This window comes from Microtus oregoni, unplaced genomic scaffold (assembly GCF_018167655.1).
Source record: "Microtus oregoni isolate MIOR12 unplaced genomic scaffold, Mior012 000019F_ref0000042, whole genome shotgun sequence".
In the NCBI taxonomy this organism is placed as follows: Eukaryota; Metazoa; Chordata; class Mammalia; order Rodentia; family Cricetidae; genus Microtus; species Microtus oregoni.
Window position 1 is genome coordinate 975668 of NW_024543078.1, and position 23252 is coordinate 998919.

Sequence of the window (23252 nt, forward strand, 5' to 3'; positions counted from 1 at the left end):
CCATAGGATGGATACATGCTGCAACATACAAACACGCAGGAACCAAGGCAAAGCAGCAGCCACAGGACAGGAAGTCATTGCTATGGCAGTCCTAGGGAGGAAAGGACATTGAGGTGGGAAGCAGCTCATTGGCTGCTCAGTTGGAAGGGAAACAGCGAATAAAAAAGTGGTCACCAGTGGGCAGGAGGCTACCTCTGAGGAGGCGAGAATGTTCTTCAGTTGATTGTGCTGATGGTTGCCCACGCCCATGAAAACACAAAAGCCATGACCTGTTCGTTCCAAGTGGGGCTGTGCTCTGTGTGAGTTACACCTTAGGAAAGTTGTTTTGAAATGAGCATCAGGGGAAAGGGGCCTCTGAGATGAAGCAGAAAGGCTGAGGTCAGAAACAAAGGCCAGGCAGTGCTATCCTGGCTGCTCCCCAACTCGCAGACTGCATCTCCCACAGCATAGCTGTGGGAGTCCCCAAGCCATGCCTGGGGAAGATAAATTGACCCCTCAAGGTCTGGGGCTGGGTCCCTTCTCCCCTGACAGCTCCCTTTCTGTGTTTTTTCTGGCACAAGAAACACACTGTCTTCTTGTATAAATAGGGGGATTGATGGCAATTTCCCTTTCTCCTTCCTGGTGGGCTAAGAGGTGGGGCCAAGGGGAAGAAGGAGCCCTGGCTTCCAGATAGAAATATGCAGAGACTAGAGAGGGACGGAGCCTGCTCTGGCTCTGGCCCTGCCTTCCTAGCACTTGAACATATGGTAACAAGAGGACGGCGGAGAGGTCCACACCATTCCTCCTCAGGGCAGATGGCCAACAGAGAAGCTGGGAGGCCAAATGCAGACTGTCTTCCCAAGCTCTAGCCAAGGAAACACAGGCACCACCCTACTTCATTCTAGGTGATCCGGGCTGTCTGGAGACAGGAGAGAGAATCACAGCTATTGGAGGTCTGGACCAGTTGCTGCTGTTTGGTTCTTTTGCATTGCGTGCCAGTGCTAGCACGCCTACCCCCTTTTCTTTAGTAAAGCCTTACACAGCACCCCAGCATGTAAAGTGAATGTCCCCCGTGATTCTTGATGGAAATACAGGGATTCCTGGGCCCATGTGGTTAATTGTCAGGGGATGACCTAGTCCAGGTTGCCCTCCCAGGTTCCCTCCAGTTCTGACCTGAGGAGTGGATTTGACCCAAGGTGAAGAGTGTGCCCTGACATGATGGTACACATCTGTAATAGTAATACCAGCACTTGAGAGTTTGAGTCAGGAGGATTATGAATTCAAGGCTAGCCTTGAATTCAATACCCCTCAAAGATTACCAGGCCTGAGGGCTCACAACTCCAATTTCATCATTTGGGAGGCTGGGCCGGGGGAACTGAGGCAAAGGCGAAGTCAGCCTGGGCTGCACAGTGAGCTGCAGGCCAGCTCCTGCTACAGCGTTGACTCTATCTCAAAACACCAAAGTCAAAGCAAAACCCAAATAAAAAGTGTAAGTCAGTCTGCTACCTACAGTGTTCATTGGCACATCACGTCCTTTCTTTAAATCTTCCCTGTAAGATGAAAAGTATAATACTTTCTCAGAGGGTTGTCGGGAAGACTATACAGGCTTAGAACCTTCAGCCTGGTCTCGGGCTCAACAAATGACATCATTATCATAATCCCATCTTGGGTGTGATCCTCAACATGGTTCAAGTCAGGGATGTGCTGTGAGAAAGGGTATAGGAAGGCTGATCAAGAAAGGCCTCGGCAGCAGCCTAGGAAACAGTATCTGTCGTGGAAATGACTGCAGGAGGGGCAGGCAGAGTGCAATCAGCTCTCCTCCCGCTGTCACTGGGGGACACTGTTGCTTTGCTCTCCATTAGGGCCAACCACTCACTCTCCAGCTTCATCTCAGTATCTATCCAGGGCATGGGAGGTGGGGCAGAAAGAGCTTACTGTGCCCTCAGACTTTGGGGACCTTCCTGGGTTCTTGCTTCCACTGGCCACACCTGACAGAGGTGCTGGGATGTGAATTGTTGAGAGAGAAGGCTCTCTGCTGTCCTACAAGGAGAGAACGGGCTTCTGTGACAACTGGCACCCTTCACTGAGAACTCAGATCCCCAGAGGGCATCCATTGCCTGGGAAATGGTGTGGCCCAGCTGGGGTCCTGTGATTCAGCCACACTCAGCAGTCCCAGGAGAGCGATTTAGCAGTTTCCCCTTACAGAATTCTTTCGTCCTTCTCCATGTAAATACGAGAGTAGTTCTTGTCTCTACTGCCTGACCGCCACTCCTTCTCATGGTCTCATTAACCCTTTTCCCCAGTTACCGGTGTGACTATAAAAGGCAGGGCCACTGGACAGTCTGGATCCAGAATGGAAGTAGTGACAGGGACAGGGTGTGTGGATGTCCAGCTGTGCTCGGGTCCTGGCCCCATTCTGCCCCCAACTTTACATGTGTCCTGCCTTTTCCTTCATCTCCTCCTTCAGAAGTGTACAGCATGAAGATGTGTTTCTTTTCTTTAACGTGGGGATTTTGATTAAGAGAAAGGGAATGGAAAAGGCAGGGAGGGGAGGAAGGAGACCATCCTCTGGGGACAGGAGCAGCAGAAGAGAAGAGAGAGTACAGGGGTGGGAGGAGATGTGTTTCTACAGACCAGATGTGATGGCTCCTACCTGCCTGTAAGCCCAGCACATGAAAGGTAGAGTCAGGAGAACCAGAAGGCTACATAGCAATTTCCAGATTGGTATGGGCTTCATGAGACCCTGTCTCAAAGCAAAAGAAGTCTCAGGGCTCCACTATAATTTAAGCATGCAAACCATTTTGTATTCTTTTCTTTTTTAAAAAATTATTTATTTTTATTTTGTGTGCATTGTTTTTTTGCCATGGTTACCGAGGCCCCTGGAACTGGAATTACAGATAGTTTTGAGCTACCATGCGGTTGCTGGGAATTGAATCTAGATTCTCTGGAAGAGCAGTCAGTCCCCTTAACCACTGCATCATCTCTCCAGCCTTGGATACTTTCTCACTTTGACTCTGTCAGGTCCTCTTCTCCTTGGATCTTGTTTTATCTCCTGCTGAATGAGATCTAAAACATAGAGGGTATTTAGGGTTGATCTCTCTCTATCATATGCACCTCCCCAGGCCACTCTCTGGAGACTACCTTGTTTTTTTGGTTTTTTTTGTTGGTTTTTTTTTTTTTTGGATTTTTTTGAGACAGGGTTTCTCTGTAGCTTTTGGTTCCTGTCCTGGAACTAGCTCTTGTAGACCAGGCTGGCCTTGAACTCACAGAGATCCACCAGCCTCTGCCTCCACCACCGCCTGGCTACCTTGTCTTTATAGAGAGGTACGGGATCAAGCAGGCAAATTCTCCATCAATAGCAGCTCAAGGGAAAGAGAAGGGGTTCCTCTTTCAAAGGATAGACACTGGGAGGGCATCATCGACCCGAGAGCCAGACAGAGGTTCCCCCATACCTCCCGGTGCTAAGGATGGTCTTGGGTGATGTGCTCACAGGCTCTCAACTTTCTGATTGCTCACCCAAAGGGCAACTGTGTCCACAGCAGCTAACTCTCATGCAGCGTGGGACTTGCTGTTCTGGGCACCTTGCCCTGACATCCCCTTCTTTCTTTCTTGGCTAAGCTCAGGTGCTATTAACTCCAGAACCACGGAGAGCTTTAGTGATGCCCTGAAGAGCATACAACTGGTTCAAGGCAGGACTGAGAACCAATGCAGCAGCTGACCCCAGGGCTCCTAACTACTGTATCAGAAAAGAGCCAGCACATCGTAGTGGTAACCACATATGGAGCATGATGCAGACACATCATGTGTGCTGCTTGGAATCCCAGACAACCCTAAGACAGGTCCTTCATTATATAATCCATGCTTCACAGACCAAGAAATGGAAGTGATAGAAAAATCTAAGGTCACATGCTAGCAGCTGCAGGACCCCAGCTGCACGCCCTAAATTCTGGGGTTGGGTTTCCAGCTGCTTGGGCTGTTCTTCATAAACCTATCCCATTCCTGGTTTCCAAGTTTCTGTTCCTCTCATTGCCACCTTCCCGTTTTCCTAGCCCCTGTTCTCCACCACACTGCCCCCATCTACCAGCACTCTCCCACAGCTCTGCTTTACAGAATGATAAAGGGGGGCACTCGGAACACCCCCCTCGTCTCACATCCCCAGGGAAGGCTCAGCAGTGGCCAAGCTAGACAGCCAGACATAAAATCCTGCCTGCTCCCCCGCCCTGTTTCCCATCACTCATCTGGGAATCCTGGGTGAGGGAGGGAGCTAAAGTGCAGAGTGTTCATTTAATATTAACAAATTGAAATGAATTCTTTTAATGCCAATTAGCTTGGAGCGGCCCCTTATTAATAGTAATTTAGATTCATACTTGGAGAAGCGGATGGGGGCTGGGCCATATGTGCCCAGAATGTCAATGTGACAATGGGGCTGGGACCAGAGGGAAGCAGCTCTTCCTCTGCCCAGAGAGAGGAACAGATACAGTCACCCCAAGGCCATCTTTCTAGAGTGAGCTACTCTTACAGTTTTATTTTTGTAGATTCAGTAATTCTGAATAGACTGAAACTCTAGACACACATTCCAGTCATTTACCTTCTTAGAAACAATTTTAAAAAGGAAGGATTAGCCAGGAGTCACAGTGCACGCCTTTAATCCCAGCACTTGGAAGATAGAGGCAGAAGGATCTCTCTGAGTTCAAGGCCAACCTGGTCTACATAGTGAGTGCTAGGCTAGACAGAGCTACATAGTAAGACCCTGTCTCAAAAACAAACAAACCAAAGGGGTATTGCCACCCCTGTAGACCCCGGCTTGACCAATAGTAAAGTGAGAAGAAACATCATGTTCCTCTTCTGGGCCCCCCCAGGAGGTAAAAGCCCAGCAGGCTGAAATGGAACTGGCTTGCATGTTTCTAAAACTTAAGGGGAAAAGCAAGAATTAAAAACTCAACTCCTGTACCTAAGAGTTGCCCAGAATAGACAAGTGGCAATGAAAAGTCGGGGTCATCTGATCTTCCTACCTCCACTGACTTTGGAAGCAGAGGAGGTGCCCCAGGTGGAGGAGTGCAGAAATAGGACAATTGCTTCTTCTTCCCGGGCATTCCTCTGAGGGCTGGGGAAGGGCGATTTAAATGCTGAGAGTTCTGGAAGGTGGAGGAGGCTAGTGTGGAAAGGGGGCTGGGGCAAAGGGAGACATGGGCAAGATGGTGAAGCTTAGAAAATAAAAACAAAACCAGCTTAGTATACAAAGGAGCAGATAGAGGCCAGGTTTCTTTCTTTCTTTCTTTCTTTCTTTCTTTCTTTGTGGTTTTTCGAGACAGAGTTTCTCTGTAGCTTTGGAGTCTGTCCTGGAACTAGCTCTCGTAGACCAGGCTGGCCTTGAACTCACAGAGATCCGCCTGCCTCTGCCTCTGCTGGGGTTAAAGGTGTGTGCCACCACTGCTACTGCTACCACCACCCAGAGAGGTCAAGTTTCTTAAACTGAAGTGAATACATAAGAATCAAGGCAAAATAAAAGGGGAAAGAATGTGTTAAGTATTCTATATTGTTCTTCCCACAGGGGGATTGGAACTGATCAAAGGAGAGCTTGTTCACACACTATAGGGTGTCCCAAACAATAAAGTCGTTTCCAAACAAGAAAAGGTACCAGGACAAAACTAAATGCCAGTCCACCTGGAATTATAAAAAAAGCCTGGATATTCTGAACAATATAAAAGCTAGTAGGGGAAAAGAGAGACGAAAATGTAAGATGTGGGAAGCAATTATTTGTAAATGCTGACCTGCAGGATGGCTGGAGAAGGGAAGTGAACTTGATACCGCTGAAGAGTTAGTGTACAAAGATGGACTTCGTCCCCAGGGAAACATAAGCTCGCCTGGAGTGGAGTTCCCTAGCGTCGCCATCGTCCCCCCCCCCAGAAAGTCCACAGATCTTAATATCACCCCCCCCCATAGGAGTACACTAAAGAAAACAAGAGGATTAGTTTTCTTTCAACTAAGAGAAAAACAAAATTGGATTTCAGTTGTCTGCTGGGGCTAGAAAGGAGGTTAGTCTGCAGGTGCCTGAAGAACTGGGTGTTGAGGGGGTAGAGACTAGCTTACCTGGCTGCGCTGTGGGTCAGGAGTGGGTGAAGAACCCTGCTCGAGATTGCTTGTTACGGAAAAGAAGGGCCGGGGTTCCGAATGACCCTAGACAAACAGGCTGGGCTGAAAAACTGGGGGTGCTGTCTGCCCCTCCACCAGCCTCCCTCCCACTGGTACCTAAGCCTAGAGAGCTACTGAAAGTTACAAATTGCTTCCATTATTAGCTCATCCCGGGCGGCCTGGTCATTGGCCAGCCCAAGAGCACGTGGTGTCTTGTACCAATAGATCGAATTTCTAGTTGCAATTCTCAGTCTGTCCCCCGGCTCTGGGGAAGGGGGGGCAGTAGCACAGGGGTGGGGTGGGGCTAAGGGGACCCTCATCCTCCCTTTCCGACAAGTGGGGGTCCTGAGCGCTGCCCCAGAAAGGGTGGAGAGAACGTTGTGGGTTGGAACACACCGTGGGGGGCAGAAACTGGAGGACACGACGGACATCGCCAGCGTCCAGCGCTCTGTCCCTCCTTTCAGCTGCACCATGTTCACCACCCCTGCGTTAGCACCCTGTGGGCCCAGAGCTGTCCCTGGGCTAAAAGACAAGGCGCTCTCGGATGCTCGGCAATCGCCTCTTCCTTTTTACTTTGGGGACGGTCACAGGCGCCCGCTTCCCCCAGCCGCTTTAGATCAGGCGCCAGGGCCCTCTCGGGCATCTCAACCCCGCCCCCAGGGTCAAATGTGCGGCTCTCTTGGAACTTCTCTGAGAAAGGGACAAACTTTTGAGTGGACGGAAATCTTGAGGACCCTGTCTGAAGCAGGTGAGCGGGACGGGAGCGCGAAGCTTTAGTCTGGAAATCTGCGGCTCCTCTTTCTCTCTCCTCTTTCTCCATCCCTCTTGCTTCGCTTTCTTCTCTGACGCTGACAACTCCGACCTGCCCGCCTTTGCCCTCCAAGGGACCTGGGCTGGGGGTGGGCAGTTACCAGTCTTGGGCTTAGGGCATCTTTTCCCTCCTGAGTTTGGGTGCTAGGGTGGCAGGTGGTGGGGGTGGGAGGGGTAGGGAGACTTCTGAGATTAGGAAAGAAAGGAAAAATTAGGGACAGAGAGACCCAGCGTCCGCAGGCCATTCTTTTTCCCAAATGCAACTTGGAGGAACTTCAAAAAAGTTTTTTTTTTTTTGGTTTGTTTTTGTTTTTCCCCAAGGGAAGGAGAGTTGGGGTTTGAGATTGTAGGTGAAAGAAGTCCACCCCCCTCCAGAAGCAAGGAAGTGTTGCTGGCTCCGGGGACTAGACTAAGTACACCTGAAAAAGCCAAATGCTCACCTCAATGAGACCGTAGGGACCCTTGCAGATCCCAGGAACAGGTGCACAGGGAGGGAGGGGAGCCAGAGACTCTTAAAAGTGGCTGTGCTGGGATGCTGGTGTACGGCACAGCCTTCCCAGGATCTGCTGCTGATTTTAAGTCAGGAGTAGTAAAGGTACTCCCACACCTCTACTACTCTAAAATGCTCTCAAGGGAGTTTGCAACTCTTCCCACTCCCACGCAAACCACAACCCTCCCACCTTCTCCAGGGCCCCAGGGAGGCCAAGGAAAAAAGTCCCCCCCCCCCACACACACACACACTGCTTTGGGGCTAACTGCCCCTCCTCAAGGAAGATACCTAGGGGAAACGATAAGGAGGTTTTCAAAGAGAGGTTCACAAAAGGAATTAAAAGCAGAGGTCGGGCTCAGGGAGGAAGTTGGAGAGGGTGGGAAGGGAAGCAGGAGCAGACTGCAGGCCACAGCAGGTGCCTGACTGGTGCCCACCTGACAGAGGTGTTTGAGGTCAGGCCCTTCTGGGAACCGGAAGTTGGAGGAACCAAACTGAAGGCAAATGTAAAACAAAAACAAAAATTGCATTTGGATCGTTTTTTGAATGAGTGCTGGGTCCCACTTTGAGCCACTTTTGAGTTTTTGATGTGGCTGCCGCTAGGCCCCATTTAGCCTGGAGCATATGTGGAGGAGGGGGAGTTTTGTTTTCAATACTCTAGAGAATTTCTTGCCAAGCACCAGCAGCTGCCCAAAGTCCCGGGGAACTGGGTTGTCCCAGATGACACAGCCACACTCCCTAGAATAAGTTTGTCACGCCAAATCTGGACCTTTGATAGGAACCCTAAAGAGACAGGCACCAAAGCAGCGGTGCTCAAACAGAAGTGCAATGTGTTGGTCCGTGCCTGTAATCCTAGCACTCTGAAAAAAAAACAAAGCTTTTCAGAGAGAAGCACAGGGTCATAGGCTTCCCCCTCCCCTTTCAATTAATCTGCTCCTTTTTGCTCCTCCTCCTCAGCACCCCCCCCCCATCTGTGGGCTCACTATCCTTTTCTTTTCGCATTTCCCTCATCCTCTTTCTTCTTAGGATTGACGGGGTGACTCCAGCTTGGGACAGCTTTCCTCAGCCTGTATTGGGGACCGGCGGACCCCACCTACTCTGACATGTTAAGTAAAGGGACACCCAGGGTCCCAAACGGAGGGGAGTTGAAAAAGAACAGTGTGAAGGATGCCAGACAGACCTTCCTCTGGGAAAGGCCCACTAATGCCATCTGCACACTGCAGAGGGAAGACGTAGAAACAAAGGAAGACAGCAAGAAGTGCCAGGAAAATGCAGAACAACAAAGGGAAGAGACTGAAGGGCAGGAAAGATGCCTGCAGGCACCCAGTCAGAGGAAGGGACTCTGGGAGGCCAGGAAGGAGGGAGCACTGATAGAGGGCAGAACCAGAGGCTGTGGTTCATTTGGGTTTGTGTTTGTTTTGTTTTAAGATAAGGGGTAAAACAGAAAGGAGAGAGGGTGAGAAGAGAGAGAGAGAATTCATCCCCAATGTTTCTCACTGGTCTCACCCAGCCCAGGTAATGTCTTGCACAAGTGAGGTTAGGCTAAAGCCAGCCAGGAGACCAGCAGTACTCTGTGTTGACCCTGCTGCTAAGTAAGGGGTCTGGAAACCAGGCCACTCTGCTCTGGGTTCTGGGTGCTTAATCTCCGTGGCCCTGTAGTTCGATCACCTGTCAACAAAGCTCTCCACACTGCAGGTTATGCAACAATTTTGGCTTCCTAAATATGGACAGGAGAAAAGGGAGAGGAGAGAGGGTCTTTGTTTTCTTCATTGGTAAGAAGAAAAAAAATCATGATTTTGTTGATGTTTTTCTAAGACAAGGATGCATTCTAAATCCTAGGCTGTCCTGGTACTTCCTATGTAGCACAGGGTGGTCTTGCACTCACAGCAGTCCTCCTGCCTCAGCCTTTTGAGTGCTGAAATTAGCATAAGCCACTGTACACTGTTTGAAGAAAAAAAAAACCTTCTATCCTTAGCAAAAGGATACCCTTTGCTACCCCCTCCCCATCAAGTATCAAAAAACAAAACAAAACAAAAAACTCTACAAGGTTAAGAGGTACCCTCATGCTAGGACAGGTGAGATTCATTTGAGAAGAATTTGGTCTGAGGTTTGTAAATCCTGGAAAATCAAAGAAGGAATTCTGTGTGAGGAAGAGAATAAGGACAGTCTCTATGACAAGCAAGTCTCAAGTGCATAGGGTAATTTACAGAACCCATACAAGAGATGAGTTGTTAAAATGATTTTAGACTCTGCCTGTAGAGGGATCCACTTGGTATATTTGAGTATATGTTGCCTGTTGGGCCTGTCCTGCATCTCCTATGCCCTGACCCTGGTGTACTGGTAGAAACTGTCCAGTTAGATTCAAGTTTTAGTACTGGGAATCAAATCCAGCACCTCATCTATGCTAGGCAAGTGTTCTCCTACTGAAACTATACGTTCGCCCATGCCATGACTCCAGCTTCTGTGTGTGTGTGTGTGTGTGTGTGTGTGTGTGTACATGACTCAGGTCCATCTGTGTGTCTGGGCATGTATGAATGGAACATTTCCCTAGCATTTGTGAGGTCCTGGGTCTGACTTTAGCACTAGAGTAAATAAATAAATAAATAAATAAATAAATCCCCTTTGTTTCTCCAAAACGGAATGGGATAGGTCTTTGGGTCAGATCTTCCAAGAGCCATGCAACCCTGAGTGTAGACTGGGAACCCAGTCCAACAGCTAGCGAGGCAAAGCTAGTGCCACCTTGCTGGTACCTGCCTCTGTCCAGCACTCCTTCCCTCTCATCCTCCCCTACCCTCTCCTCTCCTTCCCTCTCTTTCTCTCCCCCACCCTTTGTTTCTTTCTGGTGCTCTTTCCCCTTTTGTCTAGACCAAGCCAGGACTCTTGCTCCTTGTATCCCAGCAGCCTCTGCTCTGAGACCCTGAGGCTGGCTGGCACACACTCTGCCTCTGGAGTTCATAATGAGGATTCAAATACAGGGATTCAAAGAAGAAGCTGAGCTTTGCTAACCAGGGGCAGGATACCAGTTTGCTCTCTGTATCAGCTGTGATTTTGACCTTCACATCCCCTAGACTCACTGTAGACAATTCTTCATTTCCATTTGTTTTTTGTTTTTTGTTTGTTTGTTTGTTTGTTTGTTTTTGAGACAGGTTTTTTCTGTAGCTTTGGATCCTGTCCTGGAACTAGCTCTTGTAGACCAGGCTGGCCTCGAACTCACAGAGATCTGCCTGCCTCTGCCTCCCGAGTGCTGGGATTAAAGGCCAACACCGCTGGGCCCCTTCATTTCCATTTCTATCCCATCCCTGTTCTTAGAACACAGGTGCTAGTGCTCTTGGGGTGAAGGTCAGTGACACATATTAAAATCTCAAAATCTCCAAAACAGAAATCATGTTTCCCTATTCTTGGTGCATTTAGGGGTCTTATTTCCCTTGGGTGAAGAGGCTGTCAGATTCTGGCTCCTGAAAACCAGAACATGGATTGCCCCTATCCGCCAGCACCCCTGCCCTGCCAGAATCCACATCTGCAGAGGAAAGAAAAGTGGCCCAATCCAGGTGATTGTGGAAAGGACTGGACTATCTACCCACACCCATTTCTCTACTCTCTCCTGGCTCTGAAAAGGAGAGAACCCAATGAACTTCAGAGGAGCCCGGATCTCGGCCTATGGAGCAGACATGGGGAACAAAGCTTGCTGGCAAACAGCTCCTCCTCTGAGCTCCTTGCTGTTCTCAGTTTTGTATGGTTTTCATTGCCCCCCCCCCAGGTTTGCAGACAGGATGGTGAATGTTTAACCCCATCCTCCAATCGCTTTCCCTGTGCTCCTGTCAACCTCAAAGCTGGGGGGGGGGGGGTTGCAGCTTCCAGCCCTGCCAATAATCTAAGAAAATTCAAATTCTCTTCTAAGAAGGGCAGCCGCTTTCTTCTCCGTTCTCCCTGCGCACACTGATCTGTTGTGAGGGCACCTGGGTCAGAAGAGAGCGAAGACTGTTTTAATTGGTCTAGAATTAGCATTTCCTAACACCAAGGCCAGGATTTCCACACCGGGAACAAGCGGTCTTTGCCCAGACCCATGCCTGTTCTCGGCAATGGTGTGCACATTTGCTAAGGTGGAGAACGAGGAGGGAAATGAACAGTTTTGTCCATTTTGCATCCAGTGCTTTAGCTGTCATGCTTAATGCTTTCTTTTGTACTCATCTCGGGCAAAGCATCACCTCTACCTCAGTGTGCTGTGGACAGATAGACAAATAAACAAAAGGAAAAAAGGAAATTTGACTCAGTTCAGTTGGTTTTCATCCAGCCTTGAAGATGTCAAGTCTCAGGGCCTCTGTCTTCTCAGCTCTATTTCTGTGGCCCCAGCCAGATGAAAAGCGGATGGCGCTAAGCCCTTCCCACCCTGGGAAAATGCACCGGATTTGGTGCTTTCGTCAGTGAAATGAAGGGGGGTGTGGGATGGACGGAAAAGGGGTCCTGGGTGCCGCGCATCTTTGTGGTGTACGCTGTGTCACAGTGTGGTGTGGGTGTCTGATGTAGGGGTGATACGCTTTCTCCAAGCTGCTAAACATGTCTGGAAGTTTATCTTGGTATAAGGTGGTGGCAAGAGTGCGCATGCGCAAGCGGGTTGTAGCGCTGGAGAAATACCCAGTCCAGTCCGAGGTACCCCAGGTGCAGAGACCTGTGTGGGTGCAACTGCCCATGTGTGGAAGGGATATGGGTGTGGGGTCCTGAACATACATCTGCATATGTGACCCTCTATGTGCCAGCGTGTGTGTGCCACTGAATTATTACAAAATTACACCGACCCTTACATAAAATCCATATCAGCCTCAGCCCTTCTTTGCCGACCTCTCGACCTCATGGGTGCCTAAGGAAAGAGCTGACCGGGTCGCAGCCGCCCCTAGTCAATGAGTCTTCCTCCATTAGCATAAAACATGAATCTGCTGGCAGCTTGACAAATTATAACTAACAGCCAGAGTTTTGCCAACTGGCTGGCTTGGACGCTGTCTATTTATCATTGAAAATGGTAAATCATAAGAATCCAGATGACTTAATTATTCAAATCCACCCAGGACCCAGAGAAGCTGCAGTCCCGTCAATCTCAGCCCTGGGCTCAGGGAGGCTGACAGGGGCCACAATGCTGGCTTGGTACGAGGAGAAGGGGAAGCAGGTCTGTGTTGCCAGTGGGCAGGGCTCCTCTCCTCCCTGCCTTCCTGCCCACCTTTCCTGAAGAGGACACTGCCTCCCTGGGGCTCTCCCTTGGGCCTCCCTGCCAGCCAGCCCTTCCCAGCCCCCCACTACCTCTCCTGCCCTTTGTATGAATCTGGTAGTCTTGAGCAGGCTCAGGCCTTTGTTTGAATTTCTTCTTTTCTTTTCACCATTCCCTTTCTCTTCCCTCCCCTTCCAGACAGACAGACACCCACTCTCCTGACCCTTTGTCCCCACTCCTTGGGATCCCAGGGTCCTCACATGTGGGCCCCCACCACATTAGTCATCTGTTCCTTCTTTAGCTTAGGGCTACAAGATAGCCCAACGTCACACAACCTTCCTGTGCTAGGCTTCTATACAGTGTACGGGATGGTGGGCAGGCCATCAGCTGTGCCTCTCTCATCCTTAAAGCAGGACTGTGCTCCTTTACTGTCTGCACCGAAGCACCTTGAACCTCAGCAGGAGACAACGTACACTGTAAAACCAACGCCCCGAGGCTGCCTGCTGTGCTTCTGGAGGCTCTGGTAGGAAATATGCTGTTCCTTCCAGTCCTGCTCCCCAAGGAAAACTGTGTTCTCCAAGCCCTAGAGGGACTCGAGGGGGGTCATTGTGTTCACTGTTGCTGAAGTTCCCTCACACCAGAGTCACCCCAGGCTCTCTGGACCATCGAGGGGCTGTCTGCAGATGCTTGTGGGTCTCGCCCAATGCGATTATGACTCTGCCAGATTGTATGTTTGTGTGGGTGACACATACCTCTGTAGGCATGCTGCCAGGTCCTGCCTGGCGGTGAATATACCTGCACATATGCGCGTTTGCACATGTGTGGGCACACACTGCTGGAAAAGAGCTCTGTGCTTCAACAACAAATGACAATGTCCTCACCAACAGGACACCCGAGGGAACAGCGCCTTTGCTCCATTCTGTTTTAAGATCACATTGCTCTAATGAAATACTAAACCTGAATTTTTATAAAACTCAAACAGAGCTGTTTCTGCGGCTAAAAGAGTCCGGATTCCTCTTTCCTTCAGGGTGAAGTTAGGGTTGGTCAGGGATCTGGGGTGGGGGCTCCCATCAGAAGGGCACATCTAACAGACAGGAGCCCCATCCACAGCACGGCAACATGGCATCCCACCTCCCCACGCCGCTGATATTTGACCAGGGCTATGGTGAGAAGAGAAACTTGGTGGAGAGGATCAAGACTCAAAAGTGGCCAAGCAGCTGCAAGGCAGGAGATCAATAGGAGAGACAGATTGCAAACAGGGTTCCCTCACTCTTTTTTCCTGCTGGTTCAGCACTCAGGCCTTAGCCCTTGAGAGCAGGTGGGGGACAGAACCAAGCCCTGGCCTCTCTCTGCCCTTTTAACTCAAACAGGTTCCTAATCCCTGGGAGGAGGGTAAACAGTTTCAAGAACAGCCAGGATTTACCGTAGAAAGGTTTGGAGGTATGTTCCCTACCCTGTGTTACTCATTAGCCCAGAAAAGCCAGGCAATGTGGAGGATTCCTTTGTACAGGCCCTCCTGTGACTTCAGTGCCTTTGCCTCTTGCCTCTGGAGTGACACCGCTGTGGAGGTGGTGGAGGGATTCCCACCTTCCCTGCTCTCTGCTTCCTGAACCAGGGCAGGGGTGGGATGCTCCTCACCTCTGTCCTTCACCGCTGGGAGGCAGGTGGGCAGCTAGTTGGGAGTGGAACCAGCTCTGGAAATCAAAAAAACTCAATAAAAAAATTAATCATCTAATCAGAATTCACAAGGAAGTCCCTTGCCAGTTTCAGGGCTGTAAAGGCTAGGGATTAGGTCCCTTCAGCCTACAATCCTGGGATTGCAGCTCAGACAACCCGCAAAGCCTCATTGAACTTTCTGCCTTGTGGGGCCTCTTGGAGGTCACCCTTTCCTGGCCTCAGCCTGGTAACCCACCTAATCCGCCTGAGACTCAAGCCCTACACGAGCTCTTCTCAAAAGGACAGCACCCACTGCCCAAAGCAGACAAGAGTTCCTACTTGCCTCTGTCTCCCTGACCTGTATTCTTTCTGCACTTTCTTTGAGACAGGCAAGCTCTAGAAGTTTCCACAACTATAGCTCTTCATTTAGGTTTGTTAAGACTCCCCTGCCCCCTCTTTTTGTTTATTGCTTGACAGAGACCCAGGCCGGCTTCAAGCTTTGGATCCTCTGCCTCATTCTCCCAAAAGCCAAGATTATAGGTGTGCACCACTGTGGCTAGCTCCTGTCTACTGTTGTGAAAAGTGCACTTTACATAATTTATGAAATAACAGATTCCCTCTTTTAAACCTTAGAGCTGATTTTTGTATGTAAATCGTATGTAGACAAATAAGGAATTAATCTGGGGCTGAGGAAGTAACTTAACCCAAGGACAAAGTTCTTGGCTAGCATGTGCGAAGGTCTGGTTTGATCTTTAGCACCGTTCATAATTTTATTGTTCTTTTTGAGACAGGGCCCTGATTGGCCCAAAAATTGTTTGTAAATCAGGATGGCTGAGAATTCAACAGAGATTAGCCTGCTTCTACCTCCAGAGTGCTGAAGATTAAAGGTGTGTGCTAATAAATAAGTTTAAAGAAAAGACTCTTAGGTCTAGAGAGATGGCTCAGCGGTTAAGAGCATTCTGTTCTCACAGAGGACTCTGGTTTGGTTCCTAGCACCACAGTGTAGTTCAGAATCCTCCAGAACTCCAGTCTTCCCATCATCTGACACCCTCTTCTGACCTCCTTGGACGCCAGGCACGTACATGGTGCACAGGCACCAGGCACATACACGGTGCACAGGCATCAGGCACATACATACATGGTGCACAGGCACCAGGCACATACATGGTGCACAGGCACCAGGCACATACATACACGGTGCACGTGCACCAGGCACATACATACACGGTGCACGTGCACCAGGCACATACATACACGGTGCACGTGCACCAGGCACATACATACACGGTGCACGTGCACCAGGCACATACATACACGGTGCACGTGCACCAGGCACATACATACACGGTGCACGTGCACCAGGCACATACATACACGGTGCACGTGCACCAGGCACATACATACATGGTGCACGTGCACCAGGCACATACATACATGGTGCACGTGCACCAGGCACATACATACATGGTGCACGTGCACCAGGCACATACATACATGGTGCACAGGCACATATGCAGGCAAAGCACTCAGACGCAAACAGTAAACACATCTCAGACAAGAAAGGAATCTGAGCCCTGAACTAGAACCAGGCAACACCTTTCCAACCAAGCAAGTCCTCTGGAGAGTGGACAGAGCCAGTCCAGAGAGGGTGCGGTTGGACGTGGCTGCAGTGCAGGTAAATGCCCCACCTTCCCTTGGGCCTGCCTTGTGGGCACAGCAATGGGGCTCTGTTCACTCCTTCCTTTAGCAAAGGCAAACACGAATGTGCCTGTGAGAATGCCTTTCATCCCAGCACTCCGGAGGGAGAGGCAAATGGATCTTTGTGAGTTCGAAGCTAGCCTGGTCTACAAAGTGAGTTCCAGGATAGCCAGAGCTACACAGTGAAACCCCATCTCGAAAAACAAAAACTAAGAGAGAGACAGAGACAGAGACACACACAGAGAGAGAGAGAGAGAGAGAGAGAGAGAGAGAGAGAGAGAGAGAGAGAGAAAGAGAGAGAGAGAGAGAGAGAGAGAGAGAGAGAGAACTCACCCCTGTCCCTGTTGGAGGGAAGGGAGGCTGGCAGAGTATATTCTGTTACGACAGAACATAGAGAATATTTGTCCATGATCAGCATCTCTAAGCCAGCGCAGTGAGACAGCTGAGGGCTAGCCTTCAAAGCAATTATGGTAGGAGGATATGCACCTCTGTTGATAATAACATTTCTGCAATCCCATCTTTAAAAAATGTCCTTAGCCTTAACATAAAGCCAACCAACCACACTGAACCTTATAGAAGAGAAAGTGGGAAGTACACTTGAATGTATTGGCACAGGAGACCACTTCCTAAATATAACCCCAGCAGCACAGACACTGAGAGAAACAATTAATAAATGGAACCTCTTGAAACTGAAAAGCTTCTATAAAGCAAAGGACATGGTTAACAAGACAAAACGACAGCCTACAGAATGGGAAAAGATCTTCACTAACCCCACATCAGAAAGAGGTCTGGTCTCCAAAATATACAAAGAACTCAAGAAATTGGTCATCCAAAAACCAAATAATACCATAAAAAAATGGAGTACAGACCTAAACAGAGAACTCTCAACAGAGGAATCTAAAATGGCTGAAAGACACTTAAAGAAATGTTTAACATCCTTAGTCATCAGAGAAATGCAAATCAAAACAACTCTGAGATTCCATTTTACATCTGTAAGAATGGCCAAGATCAAAAACACTGATGACAACTTATGCTGGAGAGGATGAGGGGAAAAGGGAACACTTTTGCGTTGCTGGTGGGAATACAAGCTGGTACAACCCCTTTGGATGTCAGTATGGTGATTTCTCAGAAAATTAGGAAACAACCTTCCTCAAGACCCAGCAATACCACTTTTGGGTATATATCCAAAGGATGCTCAATCGTGCCACAAGGACATGTGCTCAACTATGTTCATAGCAGCTTTGTTTGTCATAGCCAGAACCTGGAAACAACCTAAATGCCCCTCAACCAAAGAATGGATAAGAAAAATGTGGTACATTTACACAATGGAGTACTACACAGCAGAAAATAATAATGACATCTTGAATTTTGCAGGCAAATGGATGGAGCTAGGAAACATTATTTTGAGTGAGGTAACCCAAACACAGAAAGACAATTATCACATGTACTCACTCATAAGTGGTTTTTAAACATAAAGCAAAGAAAAGCAGCACACAAATCACAATCCCAGAGAACCTAGACAACAATGAGGACCCTAAGAGAGACTTAATAGATCTAATCTACATGGGAAGTAGAAAGTAGAGAAAGACAAGATCTCCTGAGTAAATTGGGAGCATGAGGACTTTGGGAGAGGGTTGAAGGGGATGGGAGAGGCAGGGAGGGTTGCAGAAAAATATGTAGAGCTCAATAAAAATCAATAAAAATATGCATTTGAAAAAAATGGCAAAAAAAAAAGAAAAAAAATGACTTTAGGAGACCAGGCATGGTGTACACCTTTAGTCCCAGCACTTAGAAACCGAGGCAAGTGGATCTCCACGCTGAAAGCCAGCCTGTTCTACAGAGAGAAATCCAGTACAGCCAGAGCTACACAGAGAAACCCTATCTCCAAAATTAAAAAAAAAAAAAGAAAAAGAAAAAGAAGAAAGGGCATTAGGCGCTGAAGGCATGGCTCAGTGGTCAAACGCTGGCTGCTTTTGTAGAGGTCCTGGGTTCAGTTCCCAACACACACATGGTCACTCATAACTGCCTATAACTCTAGCTCCATGGTATCCAACACCCTCTTCTGGTCTCCATGGACCCCTGAACACATGTGGCATATATACACACAGTCAAGCAAGTGAGAGCTCGCACACACAGTAATATATATGTATATTTAATTGACTTTAAAGCCAGTTTATAAAATATTTGAATCAATCAGCATAAACTATAAATTTCAGTGACTTAATACAAAGCAAAAAACACAAATAGCAATCCAAAAATTGAGTCACAGATCCTAAAGACATCACAGAAGAGGCCTCAAAAAGCTGTGCAGCTGTGATGTGAGTGCTCCAGGCAGCCCATCCAGCCCAGCCCGGTGGCCCCATCTGGAGGGTGTTACTTATCATTCCCAACGATCCTCCCTTCATCTGGTTGTTATTTTTCATCTTAAACAATGAACTAAGCTTTCTTAAGTAGAAAAAAGAAGGAAATAAATTCCTGACCCCCATCTGGGCCAAGATTCCATTTCTGATTCCAGCGATTTCCCATTCACGAACACAAGTGTAACCCGTGTGGCCGAGTCACTCAACCCTCAAGACCCCAAATCTGGAATGCAGGCTCTGCTTCCTATTTACCTCCAATTAGATGTGCGCCAGCTAAGTACCAGGCCCCAGTGAGCACTACCTGTGACTTATCTTCCTGCATCCAGGATTTGTTATTTGTTTCTTTAAAATAGGCTTTTTTTGTAGCCTAGGATGACCTTGAACTCATGGCCCTACCACTTCAGCTTCCCAAGTGCTGACCACTGTTTGACCACTACCACATTTCTATCTAGGGCTTTGTAAAGATCATTTTTCTTTCCTGATAGATGTACTCTGTCATTCCTGCTTCCTGCTAATCTTAGACTGCACACCGCTCCAGGGTACAGCTCCATTTTCCAGTGCCTATGTCTCACAAGGACTTAACTTAAACTGTCATTTTGTCCATCTTTGTTTCACTTGAATATTGCTGGTTCTCCAAGAGGCATTAAGATGGCCCACCACCCACATTTCCCTACTGGGGGTGAGGGGTCTACACATGAAATTCTGTGTGAATGGCGCCACCTAGAGTTGTGCTCTGGGAGTGCAGGCGCTGGTGTCTAGAGCTAAGCAACTCAGAGCTGCTTAGCAATTCTGTCAGCCTCACCCTCTGGGATAAAAAAATGAGTTTTGATAACTGAGGTGTCAACACCTCAACCCCTAAAAGGGGGCTCAAAGTGGAGATCCTCCTCACCACATTGGCGGTGGAGAAATCTGCGCTCAGCATACAGCTCACCAATCTTCAGGTCATCCGCTTCAAAGGCAGTGGAAGCCCCCGGAGGAGCCTTCTAGGATACAGGGCAACACCATAGTCAGTGTTCAGTGATGTTGCAGTTAGAGGAGGCATGGAGATGGGCGATGGAGGAGAGCTGGACAGTGAGGCTGGAGGGCTGAGGGGGAGGTGAGTCGGCCAGGAGTGCAGGATGAATGCCCGCAGCTGCCCAGGGCACCCAGACGCCAGCCCAGCTCGCACTTGCATCCTCACCAGCAGGCAAAGTTGTTCTTCCTCTTTGCTGTCTGCCAAGCCTTTCCACCTGCACAACCCTTTTCTTTTCTACCTTGCCCTTCCTTCCCTCCTCTCAGCCACCAAACTGTCTTCTGATTTCAAGCACAGGTCCTCCCAGCCTGCAGGATCATCCAGACCTTGTGAATCCTTATCTCACTGGGACAGAATTCCAAGTCACCCAGATAAGACAAACTCCCCACAAGAGCTCAGTCACAGAGCTCCACAGGACTCCATCTTTAAGATTAACATTTATTTTTCTGTGTGTGGGGTATGCCATGGCGCAGTGGGGGGTATTGGTACCATGGCACATATGGGGGTATTGGTGCCATGGCGCATGTGTGGAGGTATTGGTACCATGGCACATATGGGGGTATTGGTACCATGGCACATATGGGGGTATTGGTACCATGGCACATATGGGGGTATTGGTACCATGGCACATATGGGGGTATTGGTGCCATGGCACATGTGTGGGGGTATTGGTACCATGGCACATATGGGGGTATTGGTGCCATGGCACATGTGTGGGGGTATTGGTACCATGGCACATATGGGGGTATTGGTGCCATGGCGCATGTGTGGGGGTATTGGTACCATGGCACATGTGTGGGGGTATTGGTACCATGGCACATATGGGGGTATGCCATGGCACATATGGGGGTATGCCATGGCACATATGGGGGTATGCCATGGCACATATGGGGGTATGCCATGGCACATGTGTGGGGGGGGCAGGGGACAATTTGCAGAGTTAGTTCTATTTATGCCATAGGGGTCCCAGGGGTTGAACTAAGGGTGTCAGGTTTGGTGACAAGTTCCTTCACCCACTGAACCATTACAGAGGCCCAACGCTACTCTTTCAAAGCATGGACCACTCCAAGAGACAAATCCAGGAAATAGTCAAAAGATAGAGCATTCTGAAAGCTAGTCCACCTGTCAGTGCTTCCCTCAACACAGGGCCAGTCAGAGCTGGACAGTGTGGGCCCAACAAGCACTTGGCCTCTTGTGGCCAAGAGAGAAGAGAGAAAACAGAGAGAGGAGGGGGAAAGGAAAGAGAGAGATTTTAAAGTGACAACAATAAAACCAGCCAGTGAGGAGGAACCTGGTGAATGAGTCTCAGAAGCTAAAGGAGTAGCCAGAAGACCCCAGGAGAGGCCAGCTGGATGCCACCGGGGGAGCCTGGAAGGCAGAGAGTCCTCCAAGCCCCTAGGTTGTTAAGCAGTCATTCATTCCCTGTTCTCCAGTACAACAGGGACCTTGGTCCAGTGCTGCAGGGTAGCATTGCCCAGAGCTAGAAACAAAAGGCAGACATGATTGCCTATTTGGCAAGAGAAGATCCCCAAATGAGGCATGATAGTTTTGGAGGTGGGGTGGTGATGGTGGTGGAGGTGGTGGTGGTGGTGATGGTGGAGGTGGTGGTGGTGGTAGTGATGGTGATAGTAGTGGTGGTGGTGGGGGTGATGGTGAGGATGGTGATGATGGTGGTGGAGGTTGGGGTGGTGGTGGGGTGGTGGTGGAGGTGATGGTGGGGATGGTGATGATGGTGGTAGAGGTGGTGGTGGTGGTGGGGGTGATGGTGAGGGTGTGGGTGGTGATGGTGGTGGGGTGGTGGTGGGGGTGATGGGGTGGAGGTGATGGTGGGGGTGGTGGTGATGGTGGTGGAGGTGGGGGTGGTGGTGGTGATGGTGGTGGAGGTGGGGGTGGTGGTGGTGATGGGGGGGTGGTAGTGGTGGTGATGATGGTGGTGGTGGTGGGGTGGGGTGGGGTGGGGGGTGGAAGGTGCTTGAATACACCTACACCTCTGAGAGGGAGGAAAAATCTTTATAACTGACTTGCTGATGGGGACATATCAACAGCACCCCATGTTCTGCCCAATTGAAGATTACTTTCCACCCCCAAAATAAATCCCCGGCTTCCTAAACCACAGTCCCAGTCCCAAGTCAGCAGCCACATTAGTTAACTCAAGCTCGGGTGGACTGATTTAATCTGAACCAGATTTGATTCCAGTCAGATGCACCACTCTGCCTGCAAGATGCTGGGGTGCAGGCACCTACAAGAGCCAACTGACTCCCAGATCCCCGCCTTTGTGGAAGGTGCACGCTTCCCCAGCTCCCAGCAGCAACTGCCCACATTCCCCCACACTGGAAGAATGTGACCCCCCCCCCCCTTCTGCTCTCCTCCAGGCGCAGACAGGGAGGGAGACAGCATATGGCCCCACTTTCTTTGGCCCGGGGAAGCTATTTGGGAAATGAGAAAATCCCTTGCCCTCCCTCCCCTCTGGGGAGAAGCTGCCCTCCCCCTGCACATTCTCTACAAGTTCTCCGACACACAGCCTCCCTACAAGCAGCTATGTGGTGAACTCACCACGTTCCTCCCTCCACCCACCCCCAGAGGCGCCAGAGCGGGGGAAGGGAGCCTCCGAAAACCTTTGATGTAGGCACGTTTTAAAAGGCCCACCTGTCCTGCGGCTCCCCAGTACCGCCTGAACTGCTGGAGCCCCTTACCACACAGCTTTAAATCCCAAGCTTCCAGAGCCTTAAGCATGACCGGTCTGGGTCACACACCCTCTCCCGCCAGGAGAAATCAAACCCAAGCAAGCTCATTTGGGGACATCTGTCTCCGGTGAATCAGTCAGATACCAAACTTACTTACGAGTAGTTCTGTGACCCTTAAAAACTTCAAGCAGGAAGACCTGCAATTTTTCTTGGACCAGGGCCTGTGGGCAGGGTCGCTAGGAAACCCTTGTTTGATGTTGTGCTTTCATGGCAGCATTCTGATCCAGATGTTCCCCAGTTGTGGGATTTCTTCTTAGAAGGAAGGCACTTGGCTGTGAAGGCTTTTCCATCATGTGCACATCTGGAGCGTGCTGATGGGGAGGCTGCACTTTTGGCTCCCTCCAGTCTGCTTAGTCAACACACCTCCTCCTCTACAAGCACCCCAAAATGGTTCTGCAACTCTGTTCTCCTGGCACCATAAGATGGAGCTGAAGGTGTTTCCCAAAAATGGTTCCCAGACAGGGGGTTAGGGGAGGAAGACAAGGAGACAGGTTTCTGGACAAAACATGGATAGTCGCAGAGGAAACCGAATAGAATTGGACTGAAAGTGAATGAATCGGGGCTCTGGAGCAAGTGATTGTCCCTCTCTGGGGTTCAGTTCTGAAGAGGCAGAAGTGAATATGTCCGGGTCCTTTGGTCTTTCTGCTACCTCAGAGTTTGAAAGCGTGAAATATGTTCCTGTTGTGCCACCAACCACGACGGTCCTTGAATTCCTGGAACTCTTTCCTTTAAGAAACCAATCCTCTTATCCTGGCAGTGGTGGCACACGCCTTTAATCCTAGACTTGGGAGGCAGAGACAGGCGGATCTCTGTGAGTTCAAGGCCAGCCTGGTCTACAAGAGCTAGTTCCTGAACAGCTAAGGCTGCTACACAGAAAAACCCTGTCTCAAAAAAATCAAAAAAAGATAAAAGGAAACCAGTCCTTTTTTGTTTTTGTTCTTTGTTTTGTTTGGGTTTTGTTTTCCTTTTAAATTTAGTTTTGTTTTGGGGGAAGATGCACAGGCAGAGGTGGATGTGAAGGGACAGGGGCTAAGTGGGATCTGGATGCAAGAACCCACAAAGAATTAACAGAAGTTAAGAAAGAGAGAGAGAGAGAGAGAGAGAGAGAGAGAGAGAGAGAGGTCAGTCCTTGAGGGCTGGAGAGATGGCTCAGCGGTTAAGAGCCCTGGCTGCTGCT

At 49.4% G+C, this 23252-nt stretch overlaps 1 long non-coding RNA gene across 1 annotated transcript in view; it reads right to left on the minus strand.

Annotated features, from left to right (window-relative positions):
- Positions 1-3005: 3005 nt before the first annotated feature.
- The window catches only part of LOC121459231, a 50594-nt gene continuing 30347 nt past the window's right edge, over positions 3006-23252 (minus strand). The window contains exons 2-3 of the long non-coding RNA XR_005975945.1: positions 14244-14299; positions 3006-3045 (exon numbers count right to left, since the gene is read on the minus strand). This is a non-coding gene — a long non-coding RNA (uncharacterized LOC121459231). The remainder of the gene's footprint in view (positions 3046-14243; positions 14300-23252) is intronic.